This window comes from Ornithorhynchus anatinus, chromosome 16, assembly GCF_004115215.2.
Source record: "Ornithorhynchus anatinus isolate Pmale09 chromosome 16, mOrnAna1.pri.v4, whole genome shotgun sequence".
NCBI classification, from domain to species: Eukaryota; Metazoa; Chordata; class Mammalia; order Monotremata; family Ornithorhynchidae; genus Ornithorhynchus; species Ornithorhynchus anatinus.
In genome coordinates this window covers 18,365,919-18,388,059 of record NC_041743.1, presented here as the reverse complement: position 1 = coordinate 18,388,059, position 22,141 = coordinate 18,365,919, and the positions used below count along the sequence as shown (strand labels likewise).

Genomic DNA, 22,141 nt, shown 5'->3' with positions numbered 1-22,141 from the left:
AGAGATTCCTTCATGCAGGCTTCTCAATAATAATAATAATGGTACTTATTAAGTGCCTACTATGTACCTCACATTGTCCTAAGTGCTGGGCGTAACCTTCAGGTTTTAGAAGAACTGGGTGTAAAATAATGAATTTTACTGGAATTTCACCTACTAGGACAAAGGATTTTTAAATGACAAGTATTTGGAAACATTAAAAGCAGGGCTGTAAATAAGTGCATGAAGTTTTAATTTCATTTTGTAAAAAAATCAATGCAGGTTCATATTCATAACTGAAATAAAATAGTTCAAAATGATTTGGATAGTATTCACTGCTTTGCACGTAACATATATGAAACACAGTCCCAAGTTCTAAATTTATCGGTTACTTTTGTTCCTCTTATTCCTTAAATTACCATATTAAAATTCTTAGATGGCAAATCCTAATCATTTTGTTGCAAAAAAAGCATTAAAAAAGATTTTCAAGCTACCACAAACTGTTTTTATTTGAGGAAAATCCAGATAATTCCACTATTTACTTCTGAATCTTTTACTAAACTACACACCCTAATTTTTAATCACCCTTAGGGATGTAGCTGAAGCAGTTATATTACGAAAATGCATTTTAAGATGTTAAGAGATGATACTACTTAGGTCACAAGTGTGTTTTCACAGATATGTGATACTGACTAAATAACCTTGAGTAAATCATAACCTCTCAGTTTTGCAATAGAAATAAAATATGCATTGGGATAGAAGTAACTGTCATACAGTAAACAGTACTCAACCAACAGGTTTGTATAAGAAGTCACAGATTGCTATGCAAGAGATTGGCGCATGAAAAAACGGATATCTCTAGCTGAAACTCAGAGAACTGGGCTCTTTCCTTCTTAAAAGACATTCTTTAAATATTCAGAAGTGGATTAGAGGCCCCAATTTGACATTTAATAGGGTATATCAGCATGGCTCAGTGGAAAGAGCAAGAGCTTGGGAGTCAGAGGTCATGAGTTCGATTCCCGGATCTGCCACTTATCAGCTGTGTGACTGTGGGCAAGTCACAACTTCTCTGTGCCTCAGTTACCTCATCTGTAAAATGGGGATTAAAACTGTGAGCCTCATGTGGGACAACCTGATTACCTTGTATCTTCCCCAGTGCTTAGAACAGTGCTCTGCACATAGTAAGGGCTTAACAAATACCAACATTATTATTATTATTAATTCCACCTTAGGAGCAACAATTCAATATCAGCTCAGGTGGAAAGGTACTATATGCAATCATTAGTATCACTTCTATTGTAAAAGAGGGACTTATTTGGAGATCTTCCACCCCAATACAACCTAAATAAAAGGCGGCGGGGGGGGGAGAGAAAAAAATCTACATTAAACAATATTTCATTAGCACTTCAAATAGACCACCCTTAAAAGTAATTTCAGTTTTTTTCGGGCTCATAACTCATTTCAACCCAAAGCGATCTTTCAAGGTAAAATATAACAGGAAATACTAAAAAATTGGCCAGTAATTTATAGTCTTAATTCAAAGCACCTTGCTAAACAGGAAAAAAAAGGTTTCCAGAGGTAAGCTTCACATAAAAATTAGAGTACAAGGTAAAAGAGACGTGTTTAACTCCTAAAAAATAAAACCACACATTCTTATAAAATTTACAGGGAAAAGAATTTTCAGGGGCAACAGTTTTTAAAAAGCTTCCTTCTTAAAAGTATAAATTCCTGCTGCCTGAACTAGCATTAAAAGGAAGATCTTATTTCCAAGAGAAATGTATTCCATTCAGATTTAAACACTCATCCCAAATACAGCAGTGTTAAGTCTATCAAAAATTTTCAGGCAAGTAGTATTTCAAGAGTCTGAAAGCCAAATTTCTGATTTTTTTTATTATACATGGCTCATCTTCAAAAGGCTTGTGAATATAAATGGGGTCAAAAGCCAAAAAAAAATTAAATTTGAACAATTTCAGTTATTCATTTTGTGTGATAAAAGTGAAAGGGGTTGCTCTGCTTCCTAGTATTCCTTAAAAATAAAATATTCTTATATTCCCATATTTAAAAAACTTTGATAAATTATAAACATCTCCTAGGAAACTGAGTTGGTGATTGCCCACAAAGTTGAGTGCTGGTACTAGATAATGCATTTTAATTATGATACTCAAATGGTTATTAATTTAAGCATTTGCATTAGTAGGACAGGTACAAGCTATTATCTGAAATCAAAGGGCACTGTGAAGATACTTATCAATAAATAAGAGGGAGTGTGGCCTAGTGGAAAGAGCATGGGCCTGGGAATCAAAAGACCTGGGTTTTAACCTTGTCTCTATCACTTGTCTGCCGTGTGACCTTGGGCAAGTCACTTCACTTGTCTGTGCCTGCAGCGTGGCTCAGTGGAAAGAGCCCGGGCTTGGGCGTCAGAGGTCATGGGTTTGAATCCCAGCTCTGCCACTTGTCAGCTGTTTGACTATGGGCAATTCACTTAACTTCTCTGTGCCTCAGTTACCTCATCTGTAAAATGGGGATTAACTGTGAGCCTCACGTGGGACAACCTGATTACCCTGTATCTACCCCAGCGCTTAGAACAGTGCTCTGCACATAGTAAGCACTTAACAAATACCAACATTATTATTACTTCATCTGTAAAATGGGGACTAAGACTGTGACCCCTCCCATGTGGGAAATGGACTGTGTCCACCCTATCTTGATTCTACCTCAGCGCTTAGTACAGGGCCTGGCACAGAGTAAACGTTTAACAAATGTCTAAAAAAAATTGGTAGCCTGAGGTTAAAGGTTAAAAAAAGTCCAACAGTGAGGATGAAATAGTACCTGCCACCTAATCTAGATGCTAAGATGACTATCTGTTATCTAGTATCACACTATTCATTTTGAAAATTTTCTCTATTCTTTCCAGAGACCACTTATCTTTCCCATTCTCAAAATGATACAAACATTTAAATTAGATCTACAGAGCTATTATGGCAACGCCATTAAGGATCTGGAGGTCAGAAGTAACTGAGTTCTAATCCCGGTTCCGCTGCCTGTCTGCCGTGTGACCTTGGGCAAGTCACTTCACTTCTCTGTGTCTCAGTTAAGTCATTGTAAAATGGGGATTAGGGCTGCGAGCCCCATGTGGGACTTCGGCTATGTCCTTCTGATTAACTTGCATCTACCCCATCGCTTAGAACAGTACTTGGCACATAGTAAATGCTTAAGTACTACCTAAACGGCCCCTGCCCCCCTAAAAAAACCACCATGAAAAAAAAATTAGCTTCAAAGCTATTTTCATTATAAAGATCACATTTATTATTTTTATTATTGTATTTGTTAAATGCTATGTGTCCGGCATTGTTCTAAACGCTGAGATAGGTTCAAGTTAATCAGGTCAGAAACAGTCCCTGTCCCACATAGGACTCACAGTTTATGTAGGAGGGAGAACAAGTACTGAATCCCCATTTTAGAGCTGAGGAAACTGAGGTTAAGATAAGCTAAACGGCAGGGAAGTAGCTAGACTATAAGCTCCTTGTGGGCAGGGAACGTGTCTATCAGTTGTGTTATACTGTATTCACCCAAGCGCTTAATACAGTACTCTGCACACAGTAAGCACTCAATAAATATCACTGACTGAAACAAGAATTGAATCCCTATTTTATAAATGAGGAAACTGAGGCCAGAGAAGCTGTGACTTGCCCCATGTCATACAACAGGAACCTGGTAGGAGAATTAGAACCCAAGTCCTCTGACTCCCAGGCTTGTGTTCCTTCCATTATTAGGCTATGCTGTCCTATAATTTAATAGCTCTGTATGGTTAAATAAATCATTTTTCAAAGAAGATATCCAACTTGTAATAAGACTACTCCAGTTCTGAAATAATACAATTATTTTGGAAAATAAAGGCAAAGAGGTAGCACGGCCTGGTGAAAAGGGAACGGGTCCGGAAGTCAGGAGACCCAACTTCTAGTCTGGGTTCCGTCATTTGCCTGTTCTGTGACCTGTTCTGTGTCACTTAACTCGCTTCAGTTTCCTCATTTTTAAATGGGAACAAAATAGATCTCCTCTCGTTGACTGTGAGCCCCACTTAGGTCAAGGTCTGTGTCTGCTCCATTCAGCACAGTGCTTGGCACACAACAAAGCAGCAGGAGTGGCTTAGTGGAAAGAGCCCAGGCTTGGGAGTCAGAGGTCGTGGGTTCTAATCCTGCCTCTGTCACTTGTCAACTCTGTGTCTTTGAGCAAGTCACTTAACCTCTCTGTGCCTCAGTTACCTCATCTCTAAAATGGGGATTAATACAGTGAGCCCTACCTGGGACAACCTGATGACCTTGTATCTCTCCCAGTGGTTAAAACAGTGAGTGGCACATAGTAAGCACTTAACAAATACCATCATTATAATAAAATATCAGCATTTGCCTGATCGCTGAAATTTTAGGAACAGCTAGATGGCCTCATGCTCTTTAAAAAAGGCCCAACAATATTACATTACTGAAAAGAACCTTTTGTGGTGTTTATTGTATTTTCAGCAATTGAGACAATATACTGAGCATTTTCTGTGTGCAGAGGACTATGTGCTTATAAAGATACAATACAAAGGAATAGGTATAGATAATCTAAACTGGGAAAGGGAGACTTCTGCTACTGAAGCTCCCCCCCCCCCCGATACAATGCAAAAATTTGCAAGATTAAAATTAAAAGGTAAAAACATTTTTAACTGCAGATGAAGCTAATTCTTAGGTTTACTGAAATTATGTTACTCAAGTTGCAAGGGTGACGTAATGCCCTGATTCCATGCAGCAAAGTAAGCTAAATTAGGCATCAAACATTCTTAGAAACTAAAAAAAAAAAAATTAAGCCAGTGTTTAGAGCTTTAAGATGAATGAATTGACCTAATGATAATAAAGCAGGATAGGTGGAAGACAACTATATTTCGGGAATTTCTGCTTGAAATTACTTCTCTCACACTCCAGTACACACACTGAAATTGCCTTAGGGCACAGGGCATCTGTTCTGTCGAAATTAATTCACTGAACGTAGATTTTTAAAGTATTTAAAACCCAATGTGAATAAACCCACTGACACACAGGCAAAATAAAAAAGAAAAGTGATAGTTTGATGAGTAAAAAATATTTTCCCTCGTTACCGATGAGAAAGTAGCACGACTGGATTCAACACGATTAATACAACCTCGAGAGAAATACAATGTTAACTATTCTGAAGACGACTGGCTACAAATTCTGGGATTTACCAAAACCAAAACCGGTTGAACAGAGTGCCAAATCCATGAAACTCATTTTAAAAGGTCACTTTCTTCGCAAAAGTTAAAAGAACTCAACTTTCCTGAACGCGGGGGCCAATGGAGGGTGAGGGAGGCAAAGAAGCCACAGCAGGAAGGAGAGCATCCAAAGTGACAGTCGCTTGGAATGAAAGAAAAGGGGAAGGAGGTGGGCGAGTGGGAGGTTTGGGAAAAAGAATCACCAAATCTCCCCCACCAAATCGTCTCTCCTCATGCACCCCTCCTTCAGGAATGAAATGCCATCCAGTTTGAATTCTTGGACATTTCCTTCTTGGGGAAACTGAGCTTGGCAACCCGTTTCCTTCCTAATGAACCATGAGCAGTCCACCACCAGGAAGGCCCCGTTTCACATGTCCAACTTTTTTCCTCCAAATCCCCAGTTTCTCGGAGAAATAAAAAAAATCTCTCGACCCACTTAAGATGGCTCCTGGAGATACAAAATCCAATGGACTTCCGACCAGCTTCCCAGTAGATCCGATTCCAATAAGATGATGGGACCGGTTTCCTTTCCAAGATAATAATAATGTTGGTATTTGTTAAGCACGTACTATGTGTTGATCACTGTTCTACACGCTGGGGGAGAAACAGGGTAATCAGGTGGTCCCACGTGAGGCTCACGGTCTTAATCCCCATTTTGCAGATGGGGTAACTGAGGCAACGAGAAGTGAAGTGACTTGCCCAAAGTCACACAACGGACAGGTGGCGGAGCAGGGATTAGAACCCATGACCTCGGACTCCTAAGCCTGGGCTCTTTCCACTGAGCCACGCTGCTTCTGAAGGTCCACTCAATGGTAGTTATTGAGGGTTTACCCTGTGCAGAGCAGAGCAGTGTGCAGAGCACTGACTAAGCCCTTGGAAAGTACGATTCGGATCGTGTATCTCTGCGTCGAGGGCCCCTTTCTGAACTCACCTTGTAGGGGTAGGCGACACCCTGTTTGACAGGCATCTCTCTACAAAGCCTCTGCTGAAATCTTCGTTCCCGTACTAATAACAACAACAATAATGATGATGATGGCATTTGTTAAGCGCTTACTATGCGCCAAGCACCGTTCTAAGCACTAAGGTAGTTGCAAGGTTAACAGGTTGTCCCACATGGGGCTCAGTCTTCATCCCCATTTTACAGATGAGGTCACTGAGGCCCCGAGCAGCGCCTTGCCCTGAGTCACCCAACTGACAAGTGGCGGCACCGGGATTAGAACCCGCGACCTCTGACTCATTCATTCAACCGCATTTACTGGGCGCTTACTGGACGCTGAGCACTATCCGGAGCGCTTGGGTAAATACAATTCGGCAAAGAGAGATCATTTCTCACGCTGAGAAGCAGCGCGGCTCGGTGGCAAGAGCTCGGGCTTGGTAGTCGGGGGTCCTGGGTTCTAATCCCACCTCCATCTCTGGTCAGCTGTGTGCCTTTGGGCAAGTCCCTTCGCTTCTCTGGGCCTCGGTCACCTCACCTGGAAAATGGGGATGCAGACTGTGAGCCCCACGTGGGACAACCTGATCGCCTTGTAACCCTCCCAGTGCTTGGCACAGTGCTCCGCACATAGGAAGCGCTTGTCAGCTGTGTGGCTGTGGGCAAGTCACTTCTCTGTGCCTCAGTTCCCTCATCCGTAAAACGGGGATGAAGACCGGGAGCCTCACGGGGAACCACCTGATAACCCTGTATCTCCTCCAGCGCTTAGAACCGTGCTCTGTACATAGTAAGCGCTTACCAAATACCCCCCAAAAAAGACAAATCGTTGTCATCATCATCATCATCCCCAGCCACAACGGACTCTCGGACTGGAAGGGGGGAGACAGCAAGAGAAGGCGAGGGGCATCAGCAGCAGTGATATCAATCAATAGAATGATAGATCTGTAGACATTATTGATAAAAAGAGACTCCCGAGGCGGAAAGCAGCAGTGTGGCTCAGTGGCAAGAGCCCGGGTTGTCAGCCAGAGGTCATGGGTTCGAATCCCGACTCTGCCCCTTGTCAGCTGTGTGACTGTGGGCGAGTCACTTCACTTCTCTGGGCCTCAGTTCCCTCATCTGGAAAAAGGGGATGAAGACTGGGGGACCACCTGATGCCCCTGGATCTCCCCCAGCGCTTAGAACAGTGCTCTGCACATAGGAAGTGCTTAAAAAATACCAACTTTGTTATCTGGAAAATGAGGATGAAGACTGGGAGACCACCTGATGCCCCTGGATCTCCCCCAGCGCTTAGAACAGTGCTCTGCACGTAGTAAGCGCTTAACAAATACCAACTTTGTTATCTGGAAAATGGGGATGAAGACTGGGAGACCACCTGATGACCCTGGATCATCCCCAGCGCTTAGAACAGTGCTCTGCACGTAGGAAGCGCTTAACAAATACCAACATTATTATTATTAAAGAGTCCGTTTTTAATCCCTGAGGCGCCTAAGGAAGATTTTCTTAGGAGTAAGGGTATTGATGGGGCGCTTACTGTGTGCAGAGGAGCGGGCCGTGCGGTGGGGAGGCTGCGGGGTGTCCGGAGAGGGGGGAGCGGAGGGGCCCAGGGGAGGAGCGGCCCGGGGGGCGGGGAGGTGGGCGGGGGGCTCCGGCCCGGGCCCCCAGGGGCTCCCCGCGGGACGGACGGCGGCTCCGGCCCGGCGGCGCCCGCGGGACCGGCCGAAGGACCGATCGCAGGACCGGCCGCAGGACCGGCCGCAGGACCGGCCGGGCCCGTGCAGCGGCGGGTACCACCCCTGGCCGGCCCCCCCCCCGGGGTCGCTCGGCCCCCACCCTCCTCTGGACTCCTCTTCCCCCGTCAGGAGCTTGTGCTGCGCGGTGCGGTGCGGTGCGCTCCCCTCCGCTCCCCTCCGGACGGCGGCTTCAGCGGCGCCGGCAGAGCACCGATCCTCCCCGCTCCTCCACGGCCGTCCCAGACGGAGCGGCCGGCCCGCTCTGCGCAGGCGCCGCCCCCCCCCCCCCCCCCCCCCGAGGACTACATATCCCGGCAGGCCTCGGACCCCGACAGCCCGGAGCCCGCCGGCTTGGCATGCCGGGATTTGTAGTTTTCTTCCAGCCGGGGGCGGGAACTCTCTTAGGAGCGGTGACTCCCCCTTCGAGCGCAAGCCGGGAGGAGAGTACCGAATGGCTTGGACCTCGAGCGCAGAAGGAGAGGTACCGAACAGCATGGACTTCGAGCGCAAGAAGATTTACCGAACGGCTTGGACCTCGAGCTCACGAAAGAGAGTTACCGAACAGCCAACTGAACATTTATTCTTGAATATAAAAGAGAAGCTCAGAGTGGAAAGAACCCGGGCTTGGGAGTCGGGGGACGTGGATTCTAATCCTGCCCCCGCCGCTGTCTTCTGGGTGACCTTGACACTTCACCTCTCTCGGCCTCAGTGACCTCCTCCATAAAAGGGGGATGAAGACGGTGATCCCACGTGGGACAGCCCCATTACCTTGTAAAATATAATGATGATGATGGCATTTGTTAAGCCCTTACTATGTGCCAAGCGCCGTGCTAAGCGCTGGATCTACCCCAGCCCTCAGAACAGCGCTTGGAACATAGTAAGCGCTTAACAGATCCCACCATTATCATTATCGTTAATAATATACAATCCATCCATGTGAGAGATATATTTTGATTATAGGCACATGTTTTCATTGACCGCCGAGTGTACGCAGAAGCCTCTCCCGAGTACCTGGGAGAGTTCAACAGTCAGTGGACACCAACCATCCCAGCCCTAGAGGCTCTTTCAGTCTGGCCGAGGAGAATGACGTGAAAATAACTCTTTAGCTAGACAGAAAAAGGAAGTAGATATTTAGGGTGGCGCTTAAGACACGGGATGTGTGCAGAAGTGGTACAGGTGGCCGCGAATACAGAACTGTGGGTTCGGTACAGGGCGCCGGGACGGTGGTCGGAGGCATAAAAACAGGGAACTGAAGGAATTAAGGCCTCCTGAAGGAGGTCAGCATTCAATAAATGTGATTAAAACTGCATGCGCTCAGCGTGCTGCACGCTGTCAGCATTCAATAAATGTGACTGCTCGACTGAGGTTCAGGCAGGAGGAAGGGAGTGAACGGGGCCCAGTCAACTCCGTACTGAAATCCTTGGATTGTTTTTGCAATTTTGGATGATACTCAGAGGCTGATGGGTTGGAAGGGTTTCCCAGAGGGGACATCGCATATAACAACCCCTGCATTTGAGTCCCTTGCGGCGTCTTCCAGCACGGCTGCATAGATTAAATTGACCAGGACCAGGCCCGTCACGCAGGCCTGTTTTACTCCACTGGCACTGGGGAAGAGATCAGAGGGGCAGCATGGCTCAGTGGGAACGAGCACAGGCTCGGGAGTCAGAGGACGTGGGTTCCAATCCCAGCTCCGCCACTTGCCTGCTGTGTGACCTTGGGAAAGCCACTTAAACTTCTCAGTACCTCTGTTACCTCATCTGTAAAACGGGGATTAAGACTGTGAGTCTCATGTGGGACAACCTGATTGCTTTGTATCTACCCCAGCTCTTAGAACAGTGCTTGGCACATAGTAAGCGCTTAACAAATACCTTAATTATCATTATCAGAAAGACCAACTTCACCTAACCAGATCAACCATGGCATCGTGAAATAAGGCTGAAAACTTTTCAGGACTTTTCTGAATGGCCAAATTTGTTTAGTAATTTTCTGAGTCCAGATCTATTGATGTAATCAAACGCTTTAGGAAGGGCCAGGAAAATCGTTCGGAGGTCCCGACGCTGTACCCTACACTTTTTCTGTATCTGACTCACAGCAGATATGGGGTCCATTGGGCGACACTGTGGCCTGAATCCACCTGTGATTCCAGGACCATGCTCTTAATAACATTCTGGAGTTGCCAACCTGGGACAAGTTACCTAGGTTCTTCCTGGCAGTGGAGAGCGATGAGATGCTTCAATTTGCCCCAGTGAGATCTTTCACCTTCTTGAACTTGGTATCTGATATCGTGTGGCATTTTCTCAGTGGTCCGTAAGGCCAAGGAAGAGTCCGTGCAGGTGTTTGAGCAGGGTGTCCCCATTTGCAGCTCTCAACAATTATGCCTTTGGGTCCAAGTGCTTTTCCATTTCCATGGCTCTGACTGCTGTGGTGACTTCCCCGATAGTTGGGCATAGTAGTAATGGTATTTGCTTGTATCTAACCCAGCGCTTAGTACACTGCCTGACAGTAAGCGCTTAACAAATACCATAGTTATTAAGTGCTCAGTTCTGTACTGAGTACTGGAAAAAAATACATAGGGGGGGATTTAGACATGGTCTACTCGCTCTCCAGGGGTTCACAATCGACCAATATTTTAGCCCCATTTTATGGATGAGGAAACCGAAATCCAAAGATGGTGAATGACTTGCCCAAGGTCACGCAGCTGGTACAGTGGTACCAGTGTGGCTTAGTGGGTAGAGCTTGGGCCTGGGAGTCAGAAGGACCTGGGTCTAATACCGGCTCTGCTACATGCCTGCTGTGTGACCTTGGGCAAGTCACTCAAGTCCTCTGGGCCTCGGTTACCTCATCGGTAAAAAATGGGGATTAAGAACGTGAGCCCCATGTGGGACAGGGACTGTGTCCAACCTGATTAACTTGTATCTACCCCAGTGCTCAGAACAGTGCTTGGCACAGAGTAAGCGCTTAACAAGTTCCATTATTATTATTATTATAGTAGTGCCAGGTCTTCAGCTTTTGGGAGGTTTAGTATGTTTAGCAGAACCTCATCTTCAGTAGTACAAGGGGAACTTTTAAAAGTTCTTACCAACCTTTTAGGATTCCCTTCTTGTTGATACTCTTTAGGGGTACTGGGTTGGCCCGCATTAGGCCCGACAATGTTTTTTCACATTGTATAGAGGGTTTGGGTTTGGAACTAGTCTGCAGAACCTCAGATCTCTCTGCCCTGGCACACTCCTGCTCGTGGCATGGGTTCCTCCATTTGGTTTGCAAGTCATGAATCGGGTTTCTGAAAGCCTCGTTGCTGTCTGTGTTTTCAAGTGCTGCAAGATAGGCAGCGAATAGGCTTTTAATCTCCAGTCATTTCCATTGAGCCAACCTCGATGCCTACTCTTGGCCGTGCCTAATAGACAACTAATGATTATGGCACTTAGCAAGCTCTTTCTACGTGCCAAGGACTCTATTCAAGCACTGGGGTAGAGAGAAGGTAGTTAGGGCAGATACAGTCAATCCTATTTATTGAGTGCTTACTGTGAGCAGAGCACCGTATTAAGTACTTGGAAGAGTACGATACAACGGAGTTGGCAGAAATATTCCCTGCCCACAACAGTGCTCTGCACACAGTAAGCGCTCAATAAGTACGACTGAATGAATGAACGAGCCCACGGGGGTCTAGCGACGCAGTACCTGTCCCATATGGGGCTCACAGTCTGAGGAGGATTTAATTCACATTGTGCAGATTAGGAAAGTGAGGCACAGAAAATACAAGTGACTTGCCTAAGGTCACCCAGCAGGCAAGTGGCAGAGCCAAGATTAGAACCCCAGTCCTCTGAATTCCAGGCCTGTGCTCTCTCCACTAAACCATGCTGTATTAGCACTTCCTGTGTGAAGAGCACTCTACTAAGTGTCGGGAGACAATACCTAGGTGCGTGGACGTGATCCCTATCCCTCGGGAAGCTCAAAAGGACCGGATAGGCAAACCACGTGTTCCCCAGAGGGCAACCCCACCAAATACCTACGTAGGACGGTAGACCGTAAGATCTGGTCATGCTCAAATCCCCGGCTTCTGAAATTAACCCGTCAATCAGCGGCACATTTTGAGGGCTTACTGTATGCCAAACACCCTGCTAAGCACGGGGGAGAGTACAACAGAGAAAAAAGAGGTGATCTCTGCCCTCAAGAAGCTCACGGCAGGAAGCAAGCAAGAATAAAGGCATGTACATAAGTGCGGTGGGGTTGAGGGTGAAGTGAGTAGCTGAGCGTTGAGAGAGTACAGACTCAAGTAAATAGGTGATGTTATAAAGAGGGAAAATAGGGTGGGAAGCTGAAAGAATGTAATGCCAGCTCATTGGAATACAGCACAGAGAAACACTTATTCACTCCGTTTGCTGGTGTTGTGAGTGTAATTTTCTTTTTTCCTCTTCTACACTGTAAGCTCGTGAGCAGGGAATGTGTCAACTGATGTTATTGTATTGGACTCTCCCCAAGTGCTAAGTATACAGCAAGTACTTAATCAATACCATTGATTCATTTTTTTTCAACAGAGGTGCCATGATGTTGTTTCTATCCCAGCGCTTAGTACAGTGCTTGGCACATAGTACACATTTAATAAAAACCACAGTTGTGATGATGATGATGTTGCTGCAGAACTCCTTGCAGGGGTCTTCATTCTCCAGGTGCTGAATGTTTAGGTTTTTTTATGGCATTTGTTAAGGGCTTATTATGTGCCAGACACTGTTCTAAGTGCTGGGGTAGATGCCAGTGAATTAAGTTGGACATAGTCCATGTCTCATGGGGCTCACAGTCTTAATCCGGATTTTACAGATGAGGTTACAGAGGCACTGAGAAGTTAAGTTGGCGAAGCAGTGTGGCTCAGTGGAAAGAGCACGGGCTTGGGAGTCAGAGGTCTTGGGTTCTAATCCCAGCTGTGACTTTGGGCAAGTCACTTCACTTCTCTGGGCCTCAGTTCCCTCATCTGTAAAATGGGGATGAAGACTGTGAGCCAAACGTGGGACAACCTGATCACCTTGTATCCCCTCCACAGTGCTTAGAACAGTGTTTTGCACATAGTAAGCACTCAACAAATGCCATCGTTATAATAATAATTATTATTAAGTGACCTGCCCAAGGTCACTCGGTAGACAAGTGGCAGAGCTCTCACTAATAATAATAATAATAATGTTGGTATTTGTGAAGCGCTTACTATGTGCCGAGCACTGTTCTAAGCGCTGGGGTAGACACAGGGGAATCAGGTTGTCCTACATGGGGCTCACAGCCTTAATCCCCATTTTACAGATGAGATAACTGAGGCACCGAGAAGTGAAGTGACTTGCCCACAGTCACACAGCTGACGAGTGGCAGAGCTGGGATTCGAACCCATGACCTCTGACTCCAAAGCCCGGGCTCTTTCCACTAAGCCACTAGAACCCAGGTCCTTCTGACTCCCAGGTCCGTGCTCTACCACAAGGCCATGCATCTTCTCCAGTTGCTTGGTTGCTCCCCTCTAAATAATAATAATGTTGGTATTTGTTAAGCGCTTACTATGTGCAGAGCACTGTTCTAAGTGCTGGGGGAGATACAGGGTAATCAGGTTGTCCCATGTGAGGCTCACAGTCTTCATCCCCATTTTCCAGATGAGGGAACTGAGGCACCAAGAAGTGAAGTGATTCGCCCACAGTCACATAGCTGACAAGTGGCGGAGCTGGGATTCGAACCCATGACCTCTGACTCCCAAGCCCAGGCTCTTTCCACTGCCACGCTGCTTCCCAACTGTCAGCTCATTGTGGGCAGGAAACATGTCCACCAACTCCATTATATTGTACTCTCCCAAGTGCTGAGTATGTTCCTCTGCACAAAGCACTGATTGATCGATCGGGAGCTTTGGAGGCCAGTCTTCGAGTGAGTTTGGCGTACGTGAGACGATGGTGTGTCCAACCTTGCTTTCCACTCATGGCTGGGGGGGGGATCTCTACATCTTTGAGGCCCCTTTGCTGCACTATGAAGCTTTCACTAAGATGGCAATGTTTAAATCGTGTTTAAATGTTTTCCTATGGTTGGGAAGGTTTGTGAGGTGATGTTTGGAGCATTCGGGCAGCCAAAGAAGGCTGTGGCTGTTGAGTTTGCCAATCGCACGCAGCCCAACAATTAGGCATCACATGAATCTACCCGTTAGCATTGTTCCTCTAATTAGTTTGTCTAAACACTGATGCTCCTGTGACGCATTTGTCTAAAACTCTCTAGAAACTCCCATTATGTTCATCGCAGTTTATCACCGTCGGGGCAGAAGCGCTCACGATGATTGGCAGAGCTTTCATTTCAGAGTCAGGCACAGCCTCATCAGGTGGTCACGAGGCAGCCCGGGCGCACAATATTAGTGATTTTCCGATAACGCTTCCGATCCCTGACCATTGTTCAGAAAAGCGAACACCTCTCTCAGGGAAGGTGTAGCCAGCATCCACCTCTGGGAGTGGTGTCAGGGAGAAGCAGCTCAGATGAGAAGCACCGAGGCCTAGTTGGCAGAAGACGGGCCTGAGAGCCAGAGGACCCGGGTTCTAGTCTCAGCTCTGCCGCCTGCCTCCTGGGTGGCCTTGGGCAAGTCACTGAACTTCTCTTTGTGTCAGTTTCCTCAACTGTAAAATGGGGATTCAATACCCTTTCTCCCTCCTACTTAGACTACGAGCCCCGTGTGGGAGGGGGATTGTGTCTGACCTAATTAACTAGTATCTTCCCAGCATTTAGAACAGTGCTTGACACATAGTAAGCACTTAAACTATATAATAATAATGATAATAATAATAGTTTTACTTAGTGCCAGGCTATTGGCACTAACCAAGAGAAGCAACGTGGCTCAGTGGAAAGAGCACGGGCTTGGGAGTCAGACGTCATGCATTCGAATCCCAGCTCTGCCGCTTGTCAGCTGTGTGATTGTGGGCAAGTCACTTAACTTCTCTGTGCCTCAGTTACCTCAACTGTAAAATGGGGATGAAGACTGTGAGCCTCATGTGGGACAACCTGATTACCCTGTATCTACACCAGCGCTTAGAACAGTGCTCTGCACATAGTAAGCGCTTAACAAATACCAACATTATTATTATTATTGACTCCATACCTGTCCAGTTCATGTGCTCTTATTAATTGTACTTCCCAAGTGCTTGTACAGTGCTCTGCACACAGTAAGTGCTCAATAAATACGATTGAATGAATGAATGAATAAAAATAATTGATAATAATTATGGTATTTGTTAAGTGCTTACTACAAGCCAGGCACTGTACTATGCACAGTGGTGAATACAAACAAATCGTGTTGGGAGCAGTCCCTAGCCTGCACAGGGCTCACAGGTCTTCATCCCCATTTTACAGATGCGGTAACTGAGGCCCAGAGAAGTCACTGCCACACGGCAAACAAGCGGCGGAGTGGAATTAGAACCAATGACTTTCTGATTCCCAGACCTGAACTCTATCCACTATGCCATGCTGCTCCTCTCTTCTTCTAAGTCAACGACTGTTTTCATCATCACCAGATGTTTCTTGACCGGATGGTGATTTTCTGAACGTGTATCTTTTTTCTGTTAGTTTTGGCACCACAGTTCTGCAGTTCATCGATAGTATTTACAAGGGAGCTGTCTATGGGTGAGCCACGTCACTGTAGGAATGCCATTTCTATTATCTTCCTGCACTTGGGGTAAGCAGCGAGCACCTATATAGGACTGTAGACCGTAAGCTCTTCGTGGGCAGGGGTTTTGTCTACTAACTCTGTTGTACTGTACTTTCCCAAGCACCGAGTACAACGCTCTGCACTCAGTAAGCGCTCAATAAATACCACCAATCGATCGATTAGGCTGCTCAGACATGCAGGTGGCTGCCCAGCAGTGCTTGCTGCTTCTTCGGGGACCAAGTGACCAATATAACCACGCAGAAGCAGCTAGGCTCAGTGGAAAGAGCCCGGGCTTGGGAGTCTGAGGTCATGGGTTCAAATTCCAGCTCTGCCACTCGTCAGCAGCTATGTGACTGTGGGCAAGTCACTTAACTTCTCTGTGCCTCAGTTCCCTCATCCGTAAAATGGGGATTAAGACTGTGAGCCTCGCGTGGGACAATCTGATTACCCAGTGCTTAGAACAGCGCTCTGCACATAGTAAGCACTTAACAAATACCAACATTATTATTATTATCCTGGACCACCTAAAATCAAAACCCTCCTAAAATCACATCTCCTCCAAAGGCCTTCCCTAACTAAGCCCTTTATTTCCCATATCCGCTCCCAGCTCTGTGTCGTCACCTAAGCGCTTGGAGATGTATCCTTAAAGCACTTTGGTAGTGACCACGGACTGTCTCTCTTTATAGCTGAATTGTGCTTTCCAAGCGCTTAGTACAACTCTGAACATAGAAAGCGCTCAGTAAATATGAGTGAATGAACAAACGACCCCAGCCCCCAAACACCTGTGTAAATATTCCAGTATCCTAATGCTTCCCCTATCCCTAATTCATTCATTCATTCAGTCAGTCAATAGTATTTATTGAGCGCTTACTATGTGCAGAGCACTGTACTAAACCCTTGGAATGTACAAATCGGTAACAGATAGAGACAGTCCCTGCCCTTTGATGGGCTTACAGTCTAATCGGGGGGGGGGGTGGCGGACAGAGAAGAACAATAGCAATATATAGAATCAAGGGGAAGAATGTCTCATTAAAACAATAGCAAATAAATAGAATCTGTTTAATCTGTATTAATCTGTGTAAATCTGTGTAATCTGTGTAAATGTCGGCAACCCCAGTAGACTGTGAGCTACTGGCAGGCAGAGATCACATCCACCAACTTTGCTGTACTGAACTGCCCCATGTGCTGATTGCAGTGCTCTGCACACAGTGAGCGCTCATTAAATGCCATTGATTGACTGATTGATTAGGGCTGCTCAGACTTTCAGGTTGCTTCCAAGCAGCACCACTCTCTCTAGACCTAGCGACCAGTAGCCTGGACCACCTACTCGCGTACCACGTTTCCGGATGCGGATATGAGGCATCCCGCCATCAGTAGAACCTGCGTTTGAATTGTGCGCCATTAGCGGTGATGGTTTGCGCTGAGCCATCCCCACTCTCTTTTGTGACCTGGCCCGGCCCTCACAACCCTGCACCTTTAGCAAGAACCAGGCAACACATCCGGTGTTGAATTTAGAATAAATCACTCAACTCTGTTAGTCACTTGATGCTATCTTCCGCCAGGAGCTGTACACCCCTCCTGAGCTCAGTGGAAAGAGCCCTGGCTTGGGAGTCAGAGGTCATGTGTTCTAATCCAAGCTCCGCCACTTGTCAGCTGGGTGACTGTGGGCAAGTCACTTAACTTCTCTGTGCCTCAGTTACCTCATCCGGAAAATAGGGATTAAGACTGTGAGCCCTGCGTGGGACAACCTGATTACCTTGTATTCCCCCCAGTGCTTGGCACATAGTAAGCGCTTAACAAATGCCATTATTATTATTATTAATAAAAGGAAAAACACCGGGAAATAACTTCACAACCTAAGTGAGAGAAAGGGCTTTACCTAGTCTGTGGCTCTCCCTCTGCCTGGTTCTGGGTCTGGGCATCAGTGTATGTTTGTGAGACAATGCCTACATATTGCAAACATTTAACCAAGCAAGCGATAGATTTGCAAGCCTCTTTTGTGGACCCAGCTTAGTATCGAGTGAGAGCTCACCTCCTCCAGGAGGCCTTTCCAGACTGAGCCCTCCCTTTCTCTCTGCCCCTCCTCCCCTTCCCCTTCCCCCTACTCTCTCCCTCTGCTCTTCCCCCTTCCCCTCCCCACAGCACTTGTGCATACTTGTATATATCATCTATTACTCTATTTTATTAATGATGTCTATATATCTATGATTCTAGTTACCTTGACGGTATTGACGCCTGACAACTTGTTTTGTTTTGTTGCCTGTCTCCCCCGTTTAGACTGTGAGCCCGTTGTTGGATAGGAATTGCCTCTACCTGTTGCCGAATTGTACATTCCAAGTGCTTAGTAGGTCATGGGTTCGAATCCCGGCTCCACCACATATCAGCTGTGTGACTGTGGGCAAGTCACTTCACTTCTCTGGGCCTCAGTTACCTCATCTGTAAAAAGGGGATTAACTGTGAGCCTCACGTGGGACAACCTGATGGCCCTGTATCTCCCCCAGTGCTTAAAACAGTGCTCTGCATATAGTAAGCGCTTAACAAATTCATTCAATAGTATTTATTGAGTGCTTACTATGTGCAGAGCACTTTACTAAGTCCTTGGAATGTACAATCGGTAACAAATAGAGTCAGTCCCTGCTCTTTGACAGGCTTACAAATACCAACATTATTATTAGTACAGTGCTCTGCACGTACTAAGCGCTCAATAAATATGACTGAATGAATGAAGTGCCTGAGACAGTAAAATTAAGTAGGAGGATAATAGGATAACAAACACATGTACTTGTACATTCATTAATCACTTTTATTGAATACCCACAGTTCACCCAAATCTTTACAGCAAGGAAGCGGCATGGCCTAGTGGATAGAGCACGGGCCTGGGAGTCATAAGGACGTGGGGTCTTGAGCTGGCTCTGCCACTTGACTGCTGTGTGACCTTGGGCTAGTCACTTCACTTCTCTGTGCTTGTTACCTCCTCTGTGAAATGGAGATTAAGACTGAGCCTCATGTGAAGCAGTGTGGCTCAGTGGAAAGAGCCCGGGCTTGCGAGTCAGAGGTCATGGGTTCAAATCCTAGCTCCGCCACTCATCAGCTGTGTGACTGTGGGCAAGTCACTTCACTTCTCTGTGCCTCAGTTACCTCATCTGTAAAATGGGGATGAAGACTGTGAGCCTCACGTGGGACAACCTGATTACCCTGTATCTACCCCAGTGCTTAGAACAGTGCTCTGCACATAGTAAGCACTTAACAAATACCAACATTATTATTATTATGTGAGACAACCTGATTACCTTGTAACTACCCCAACTCTTAGAACAGTGCTTGACACATAGTAAGTGCGTGCTTAACAAATGCCATTATTATTATTATTATTATACTTTATTCACTCAGCACTTATGTACATATCCAGAGATTATTTTAATGCCTGTCTCCCCCTCTTAGAGGGTAAACACCTTGTGGGAAATGAACATGTCTATCCACTCTGTTATACTATACTCTGCACACAGTAAATGCTCAATGATCGATGATGATGATGATAATGAAGATGATTAAAAGATCAAGTCTAAAGTTAAATTAGATGTGCTAAAGTTTCTGGGCTTAGGCGAGCATCAAATCAATGAATGTGAAGCTTTAGGTGAGGACAGTTATGTGTTTCATTTATCCAATCATATTTATTGAGCATTTATTGTGTGCAGAGCACTGTGTTTGAATATTTATTCTTGCTTGGTATATGTATGTATATAAAATTATCACTGTCTGAAGTCCTCTGGCTTCTGGCAAGACTTTTACTCCCGGTGAATGGGTCTCCACAATCTTTGTGCTACCCTAGGAGGCCAATCTTGTATCTATAGCCAATAAACGCCAGTGATTAATTTATCGTTTCAGCGGAAATCCCATTTCTTCTCTTCACACCCCGGTGAAGTTGTCAATAGCTAATAATTAATAATGATAATTATGATATTTGCTAAGCACTTACTATGTGTCAGGCACTGTACTAAGCCCTGGGGTGGATACAAGCAAATCGGGTTGGACACGGTCCCTGTCCCACACGGGGGTCACTTTCTCCTCAATCCCTATTTTCCAGATGAGGTAACTGAGGCCCAGAGAAGTGAAGTGACTTGCCCTAGGTCACACAATAGACCAATGATTAGAACCCATGACCTTCTGACTCCCAGGTCCGTGCTCTATCCACTACGTCATGCCGCTCTTCGGTATGATATTCCTTCTTGTAGGTGGAGAGCATTTAGTCTTCCCTTAGCTAGGCAATTGAAACCCTTGACCTTGCCTCATTTTCCTTGCATTTCCTCCAGTCTCCTCACTAAAATAGCCCAAATCTGGAGCGAAAGGAACCCTCCACCAAAGAGGATGCGCAGAAGAAATAAGGGAGATAGAGGAAAATTCTGGGCACATCTTTTGGAAAGTTGCAAAACTCAGACTGAACATGACAGAGAGAATGTCCAGACACAGTGAACGCCCGCACACGATATTTTCCTCTAAAAAATGTTCTTGAAAAAGGATGCAAGAGAAGAGTCAGCTTGAACCCTTGAAGTCAGAAATAAATCAGAAACCAGAAATCCAGGAAATCTTCCCCTTCTTGTTTTGACTAGCCTTTTCCACAAGAATTGTTTCAGTAACGGAGAAACTCCTTACCAAGTTGTCTACATACAGAAGTTCCTTGGAAAAGGGATAACTAAAATCTAAACTATAAGACCCACATATCACCCACAAACCCATATTTTTCTGGCCCACTTTGCAACAACCATTAAGGAGAAAGAGGGAGAGAGAGAGAAGGAGAGATAGCACCAGCTTACCACATTGAAGATCTGGTTCCAGGGCAGGGATAGCAAACACAGGAGTGAGAGCAGAAAGACACCCAGAACCTGGTTACACCCTTTCTTGCAAGAGACCTCTAGGAGACTGGCTCTGCCCAGGCAGTCCCTTTACTGTTGTGAAATGTCATGAATTACCCCATGTGCCCTTCCTTGGTCTGAAGTCACACTGTGATTCAGAAAGCACCAACTTCCCTTCCTTTTGTTTTTTTTTTTAATGGTATTTGTTAAGCGGTTACTAGAAAAGCAGCGTGGCTTAGTGGCAAGAGCAAGGGCTTGGGAATCAGAGGTAGTGGGTTCTAATCCCGGCTCCGCCACTTGTCAGCTGCGTGACTTTGGGCAAGTCACTTCACTTCTCAGTGCCTCTGTTACCTCATCTGTAAAATGGGGATTAAGACTGTGAGCCTCACATGGGACAATCTGATTACCTTGTATCCACTCCAGCGCTTACAACAGTGCGTGGCACACAATAAGTGCTTAACAAATACCATCACTGTTATTATTATTATTATTACGTGCCAGGCTCTGTATTAAGTGCTGGGGTTAATCAGGTTGGACACAGTCCATGTCCCACTTGGGGCTCACAGTCCTAATCCCCATTTTACAGATGAGGTAACTGAGGCACAGAGAAGTGAAGTGATTTGCCTAAGGTCAAACGAATGGTGGAGCCAGGATTAAAACCCAGGTCCTTTTGACTCCCAGGCTCGTGCTCTCTGCACTAAACCATGCTGATCCTTTGTTTGTGTCCTCAACTCTGTCCTCTTTACCAAAAGCAAGTCTATTACTCCTCAGTTCCTCTGGCTCTCTTTCACTCAACCTCCACCCCGCGACCACCCCTACGATTTGCTTCCTCCACTCTTGCACCCAACTGCAGCTGGATGAGGCTGTCAAAAATACCAGCATTGGACTGACATCACTTCAAACTCATTTACTCCCTATTATAATTTAGCTCTCATTCCCACTAGGTATAACAATTAATAATAATTATGGTATTTCTTAAGCATTCACTAAGTAGCAAGGAATGTTCTAAAAACTGGGTTAGATACATGTTAATCTGGTCAGATACAGTCCCTGTCCCCCATGGGGCTCACGGTCTAAGTAGGAGAGGAACGGGTATTGAATCCCCCCATTGTACAATGAGGAAACTGAGGTGGGCACAGAGAAGTAGAGCGACTTGCCTAATGTGACAGAGCAGACAGGTGTCAGACATTTTTGTTACCCAAGGAGCATCTTTCCCCTCTTTATCCATAGGTTACAAACCCCATGAGGGCCAGTGACCATGGCTCACTATTGTCTGTATATTTTTTCTCAGCATTTTTGTGCAGTACTTTGCCCATAGTGGGCTTTGCACATAGTAGGTGTTTATAACCTAATGAGGGTGACAGTCTGACATAGATTATATGCATCCATTGGGAGCAAGAGGTAAAATATAGCTACCATCGGTAACAGCAAAAAACAAACCACTGTGTCAATAAGTGGAATAAATGAACCAACACATACGCACACAAACACACACGTACACACAGCTTAAGGTTGTGGGAATTACCTGGGAATTGCCTCCTGGAAATGTGGGACATTGAAGAACAGTAATGTGCCTTAACCAATCTGAAAGGGGAAGAAGTTTTTTGCAGGGGGAAAGGCAGGAAAAATGGGCTGAAATCGGAGAACCGAAAGTGAAGCACAAAAAAAATGTGATCCTGGGAGGAGCAGTGAGTGCCAGCCAAGCATGATGCTATTCAGAACCCATCATTCCCCTCCTTAAAA

General features: G+C 45.7%; 1 protein-coding gene across 1 annotated transcript in view; it reads right to left on the bottom strand.

Annotated features, from left to right (window-relative positions):
• Positions 1-7,777, bottom strand: part of PLEKHA1 (pleckstrin homology domain containing A1) — a 67,649-nt gene extending 59,872 nt beyond the window's left edge. The window contains exon 1 of the mRNA XM_029080558.2: positions 7,705-7,777. The gene's annotated coding sequence lies outside the window, so the exon portion shown is untranslated. The remainder of the gene's footprint in view (positions 1-7,704) is intronic.
• Between the last annotated feature and the right edge of the window lie 14,364 nt (positions 7,778-22,141).